The sequence below is a fragment of the Nycticebus coucang genome, chromosome 17 (genome assembly GCF_027406575.1).
Source record: "Nycticebus coucang isolate mNycCou1 chromosome 17, mNycCou1.pri, whole genome shotgun sequence".
NCBI lineage: Eukaryota > Metazoa > Chordata > Mammalia > Primates > Lorisidae > Nycticebus > Nycticebus coucang.
Window position 1 is genome coordinate 5,092,230 of NC_069796.1, and position 7,523 is coordinate 5,099,752.

The window sequence follows — 7,523 nt, forward strand, 5'->3', positions numbered from 1 at the left end:
GTGGAAATATGCAAGCATAGCCTCATCCGGAGGTTAACAATACATCAGGGCCTTTCCATTGGCCCGATAATAAATCTTTCCAAAGAACTTTAGGAAGGGTGGCAGCCGATTGTGGCTGCCAATGGGAGAGAGCAGGGGTTAAATTGTTGGAGTTTACATTAAGGTGATTTAGGACGAATAAAGCATGGGTTAAAATATGATGAGGAGAGAAATATTTATGAGCTTTTTGAAGGCGTTCAATTTGTAATTTTAATATTTGATTAGTTCTTTCAACAATCGCCTGACCCTGAGGATTATAAGGGATCCCCGTAGAATGAGCAATTTTCCACTGTATACAAAATTGTTCAAATGCTCGAGAGGTATAAGCTGGAGCATTGTCTGTTTTTAATTGATGAGGAACACCTAGCTGCTGAAAGCAGTAAAATAGGTGTTGTACAACATCTTTGTAGGCCTCGCCAGATCTTGCAGAGGCACAGATAAAATGAGAAAAAGTATCAACAGTAACATGTACATATTGTAATTTTCCAAAACTAGACACATGTGTTACATCCATTTGCCATAATACATTGGGGCGTAAACCCCGAGGATTAACACCAAATTTTAAAGGATGATGAGTAACAGGACAGGATTTACACTTTAAGACTATTTGTCTTGCCTGTTCTCTAGTAATTTGAAACATTTTTCTTAATGCGTTAGCATTTTGGTGATGTAAGGCGTGGCTTTCTTTAGCGTCGGCCACTGATGCCACTATAGTACGTGTTAATAAATCTGCAGTGGCATTTCCTTGGGCCAAAGGGCCAGGTAAGTTAGTATGTCCTCTTATGTGACCAATATAAAATTGATTATTCCTTTGCTGAATTAAAGTTTGTAGTTTCTTTAATAAAGGTAGAATAGTTGAGGTTTCTGTTAAAAGAGCAGTTTCAAGAGCTGGAAAAAGAGAAGCAATATATTTTGAATCTGTGTACAAGTTAAACCTTTGTTTGAAATTATTAAAGGCCGAGATTAGAGCCCATAATTCTGTTTGTTGGGCAGAGGCTTGTGTGACCTCTTTAATAAGAGGAGACAGGCCTGGGCTAAAAACTACAGCTCGACCTGTAGAGGAGCCATCTGTGAACAAGGTTATTGCGTCAGACAGAGGCTGTTTGGAACACATAAGAGGAAATATAAGTGAAACTGTTTTTGTAAATTCAATTAAAGGATGTTTAGGATAATGGTATAAGATTTGACCTGCATAGCCTTGTAAGGCCAATACCCAATCATCATTATTTTGAAATAGTTGTTCCACTTGAGTTTTATTATAAGCAGTTACAATTACATGAGGATCTTTACCAAATAATTCCCGTGATCTTTTTCTTCCTTTATCAATTAATAAAGACACCAGGTATGGATAATCAGCAACAATCTTTGTCTGAACATGTGGTAAATGAATCCATTCTAAAATACCTTCCTGCCATAGGCAAGCTGTAGGAGTATACTCAGTAGAAAAAATGAGTAAAGACCATGGGTTTTGATAATTAATTTGTTTAACCCTAGCTTGAGTTAAAGCCTGTTCAACAACTTGTAAAGCCTGCAAGGCTTCTGGAGTTAAATGTCTAGGGGAACGGGGATTAGAGTCTCCCTGTAAGATAGTAAACAAAGGACTAAGGGTTCCCGTAGTAATCTTCAGAAAAGGTCGAATCCAATTTATTTCTCCCAGTAATTTTTGATAATCATTAAGAGTTTGTAATTTATCTCTCCTTATTTGCACCTTTTGAGGTGCAATATAGTCAGAGTGAATCCATTGTCCCAGATAACTTAATGGTTTATCTCTCTGAATTTTCTCTGGGGCAATGACTAAGCCAAATTTAGTTAATTGTTCTATAGCCTTTTCTAGCATTAGCTGTACTTTTGGCAGCTCAGGATGAGCTAGCAAGATATCATCCATATAATGAATTATGTAAGCACTAGGAAATTGTTTTCTCAGTGCTGCTAATGCAGCCGCCACAAATTTTTGGCATAAGGTAGGGCTGTTTTTCATGCCCTGTGGTAAAGTTTTCCACTGATATCTTTTAAACGGTTCCTGTAAGTTTAGAGAAGGAACACTGAAAGCAAAACGAGGACAGTCCTCAGGATGTAAATTAATAGTAAAAAAGCAGTCTTGCAGATCTATAATTATAAGTGACCATTGTTCTGGTACTGCTACAGGAGACGGAAGCCCAGGTTGAAGGGAGCCCATGTCTTCCATAATGGCATTTACTGCTCTTAAATCTTGTAAAAGTCTCCATTTGCCAGATTTTTTCTTAATGACAAACACAGGAGTGTTCCATGGACTAGTGGATTCCTCTAAATGACCTTTATCTAATTGTTCTTGTACTAAAATTTGTAATGCCTGTAACTTTTCTGTTGTTAGGGGCCACTGACTAACCCACACAGGAACATCTGTTAACCATTTTATCTTACAGGCATAGTTTTCTGCAGTGGCCCCTATGAAAAACACTGATCGTTCAGTTGATCCCCTGTGACTAGTTTCATGTCTAGGACATGTAAAAGATCTCGTCCCCATAAAGTATAGGGTAGAGAGGGTAACACATAAGGTTGAAAGTAAATTTTCTTGTCCTTATATTCACATAACAAATGAGATGTACTACGCATGACACCAGAAACAGAACCGAGACCAACTAAAGAAGACCCAGTTCGATGAACCGGCCAGGATCTCGGCCAGTCGGAGGCAGCAATGCAGGTTACATCAGCGCCTGTGTCCATCAGGCCCTTAATGGGCCTGCCTTCTATTTTCATTTTTAACATCGGTCTATCATATAAATCATGTATAAGAGCCACACAATCTTTATCAGTAAATCCAAACTGTCCCTCTCCCCTGGCATCATGTAAGTGATAAGTGGGGAGTGGTATATATGGCAACAATAGTAATTGAGCAATTCTTTGTCCCTTATGAATTTGTGTAGTTTCTACTAGAGACTTTACCATGACTTTAATTGTATTTTCAGTATCAGAATCGATTACTCCTGGAACAACTTCAAAATGTTTGGTGTAATTGGAACTTCGTCCCAATATAACACCAACAGTACCTGGTAATAACTTTCCTTTTATTCCTGTGGGAACTAACACAACACCATCATGTTTGGATATGATTATATCTTTAGAACTGGCAAGGTCTAAGCCTGCACTGCCAGGAGTCCCACGTGGGAGATCATGAATTGTCCATTTAGGTGGTATACAATTAATAGTAGATGTGGGCTCTAACTTAGGTCGTACTGCGGTAGAAGCAGGAGACTCTCCCTTGGAGTCGGGGCTAGGAGAACGCCCCTTATCTAGTTTTTTGTCTGGTTGGTATCAATAAAGTTAGCACCCTTGTCTGACAAGGGGGTTCCATCTTTATGAAATTTAGATTTACATTCATTTTTCCAGTGCCTGCCCTTCTTACAACGAGGGCATGGTCCCGGGGGTAATCCACGGGACTTATTATTATTATTATTAGCACCGGTGGATTTCTTACAATCCTTCTGTATATGACCTGGCTTCCCACAGTTATAACAAGTGGGCAAGTCATGTGGGGGATTACACCCAAAACATGTATTACTGGGGTCTCTATCAAAAGCACCTTTAACATATGAACTAAATTTTTGACCCCGCATAGCTGCAGCAAACGCCATTCCCTGGACAATTGCTGGTGAGGCATCCATGCATGCTTTAATATAATCTTGTAAGGTACCTGTTTTCCTGAGTGGACGTATTAAGTCTTGACACAGCGTATTTGCATTTTCCCAAGCCAATTGCTTGAGTAATAATTCTGTGCCTTCTGATGGTGGAAGCATTCTATTAATAGCTTCTTCCAGGCGAGAAATAAAGTCAGGATAGGACTCTTCCATACCCTGTTTTATGCCTGCTAAAGTTGTGCCCTTGGTTCCCGGAGGAGGTATTTTTCGCCAAGCGGAAACTGCATTATGGCTGACTATCTCTAAAAATTGTCGGGGTAGTTTAATTTGATTTTCAAAAGAAGCAAATTCATCTGTCCCTAGAAGCATGGACAGCGTGGGCTGTGCTTTTCTTCCTACATGTTGATTAATACTTTCTCTACATCTATCTTCATACTCTGTTCTCCATAAAATATAATCACCTGGGGAAAGCGTGGCTTTGGCCGTTTGCTGCCAATCATACGGGGTAAGCCATTGACTGCTAATTGATTCCACAATTTGTAAGGTATAAGGGGCAGAAGCTCCCGATGTACGGACAGCCTGTTGCAGTTCTTTAAGCGTCTTTAACGACAGAGGTTCCCAGGTGGGTGGTGCCCTATCCTCAGTGGGAAAGCGTACCGGGAAAGCAAATGTAAAATCTCCCTGCTGACGGGCTTCTCGCACCGCCGCTTGAAAACCCGCGGGCGGCGGAGGGAGACAAGGAGGTACGCGGGGAAGCGGAGCTTGTGAGGTTGTCTTAGATGTGACTTTTGGGACACGAACTGCCGGGTAAGCTCGGCGGGGGTGAATAAAATCATTCATTCTGTCCCTCTCATCTGGTTTAGTAAATTCATCGACCACATCCCACTTGTCACTGTCTGAAGAATTATCAACCGGTGGGAGTGGTGGTAGAATGTCTTTGAGCGTTGGAGCCGAAGGGACAACGCTCTCAGTGTTTGGTACCGGTTCAGGATCTTTAAGAACCTCGGGGGGAACCTCATCAGGAATCGGTGCCCCTTTAGATTCAGGATCGCCAACCTCCGAATCAGTTTCTCTTATAAATGCTTCTAAAAAGGTATTGTCAGCTAAAAGTTCTCTAACTTGTAACCATAAAGGAAAAGCCTGAGGGGGCAAGACCTTCTCTCCATGTTCTTGCATGTATTTCCGCATTTCGCGTCCCACTCTCTTCCAGTCGGAGAGAGAGAGAGAGCCTTCCTCCAGAAACCAAGGACTAACCAACTTTATGAAATGCATAAGCTCCTCCAACCGTTTGAGAGACACATGAAAACCATTTTTTTCTAACAAACGCTGTATCATGACACTGAGCATGTGTTCTTCCTTACCCAATGTATGCCCCATGTTGTCCTGCGGATTACTCACACTTAACCGGTCAGCCTTTACCGGCGGGACTGCAGCTCCCTGGTGAGAGTCGCCTTCAATCTGAAAAAGAGAGGAAAGAAAGAAAAAGAAAGATCACCTGTCCTTCAGGTCCCTGTTCGAGGCGCCAGCTGCCGCGGACCGCCAGTCGAATGAGTCTCAGTCCGAGGGCTTTCAGGGCGAGAACGGCTCAGGTTGATTGAAAGGGCGACGCAGGAAAATGACAAACTGCCACACACCAAGGATGATGAAGAAAGCAGTTGTACTTTACTGATTTTTAGGCATGGTATTTATACATTTTTGACAATGTCTTACAAACTACAAAAGATATTTTTATGACTTGCTGATGCTTACAAAGTTCTTATCGAGTTTTGTAGATGGGAGTAGTCAACTGTCTTTTCTTAGACAATGTTTCTGCCCGTAAGGGGAAACAAAGGACTGCTGCTTATCAGCAGTTACTCTTTTACTTCTCTTTATCTATGTTTAAACCTTCTTTCTTTGTAAAACTGCTTTGTTCACATTTTGTATTTTTATATTTTTATATTTGATTATGATTTTTATGTTGTTAGTGAATTGATAGTGAATTATGTATATGTTTTAAGTGTATAGTGACAAAATTATAGAGAAAGCAATTTTATAGAAAACTTATTTCAAAGAAACAGTTTCAAAGGGACATAAGGTAGAGATAAGAGACCGGAGGGAGCGGGTATCTGGTAGGAACATCTTAACTTATCATCCCTGCATTCTCTTGATACATTGTTTCAATTAACTGACCTTTATGGTGGGAACGTGTTCCCTTGGAGACATTTAGTCTCCATTGTATAGATGAAGTCATGGATTAGTAAGTCATTATGTTTATTCTTAGTTTCTGAGGACATTCAAGCAACAATTAACCATTCAACTCAACAAACAAGTTTCAAACAGGTTTCAGGGTAAAGGTTATTCAGGCCTTTATGCCGCACCTCATGAATTCTTACGTTCACTAAAAGGCATGCTAGGCAACTTATGCGCTGCTGTTGCAGGCCAGGGGGACCGGGGGCAACGCTCCGGGGAGCACTCACCGCCTTACCACAGTTTTTACAACGCGGACAGAGCCATCCCGCCACGGCTTGATGCCGGGGGTGCGGCACCAGAACTGTGAGAAAGAAATTTCTGGCCTGTATATATACCCAGTCTGTGTCATTGTCTTATAGCATCACCAGTGGATTCACAAAATTTTAAAAAATTTTGCTTGATTAATGACATAATATTGATTTTTTTTATTTTGGTGTTTTAACAAGTGTGAATAAAAATTTACCAGTGGTGGTGTGCATAATAGAATGCAGTGATCTTTGGAATACATGAGTACTTTGGGCACCAACTTTTCATACAGGTGAAAATCCATGTATTACTTTTGACTCTTAAAACAATGCTAGACCTATTGTTGACTGGAAGCCTAACCAATAATACACAGGGAAGGACAGTCACATCTTTTGTGTGTTATTCTCACAATAAAGTAAGCTAGAGAAACAATGTTATTAAAAAATTTGTAAGAGGCCAGACACGGCAGCTTACGCATATAGTCCTAGCACTTTAGGCTGCCAAGGCAGGTGGATCTCCTAAGCTCAGGAGTTAGAGACTAGCCTGAGCAAAAATGAGACCCCCGTCTCTACTAAATATAGAAAAACAAAAGAAAAACCTAGTCTACCGTTGTAGAGGGTGCCTGTATTCTGAGATATTTATGAGGCTGAGGCCAGGGGATCGCTGAACTAAGAGATTGAGGTTGACGTGAGCTATGATGCCATAGCACTCTATCCAGGGTGGCAGAATGAGATTCTTTCTCAAAAAATAAAAAAAATCATGAGATGAAATATATTTACTATTTATAAGAGGGAGTGAATTATCATGAAGTTCTTCGTCCTGGGCGTCTTCACACTAGGAAGAGGAGGAAGGATTGGTTTTGCTATTTTGTGTGTCAGCAGAAGGGAAAAATCTGTTTCAAAGTGCCCTGTACCATTCATACTTCTGAATGGTGGTATGTTCACATACTTTGTTTAATGGTGGTGGTGGAGTTTCATGGTAGTGGAGTTTCGTATACAATAGTGATACAGATGCTAGATTTGAATGATAAAGATTAACGATACTTTAGCTGTACTCTTGACAACTTTAGCATGTCTTGAGTAAAGGCATGACACTTGCAAAATACAGATATTGATCCAAGTGGCATCACTAACGCCTACATCAATCTGTATCTCAAGGAACATGTGCCATAAGATACTTGTTTTCATTTATGTGGCAAAGAAGTTAACATTAAAGGAAAATGGGAATGAGAATAAAATTATCAGTCACTTGAAATTGAAAGAATACATTTAGTGCATTAAAGGATTGTTTTTTAAAAATTAAATTACTTGTTTTTTAAATATCCAATTTCCAAAAACCTAGATATATTGGAGTCTGATATTGTAAAGGAGTAATTAAAGCTCTCTCTAACAAATA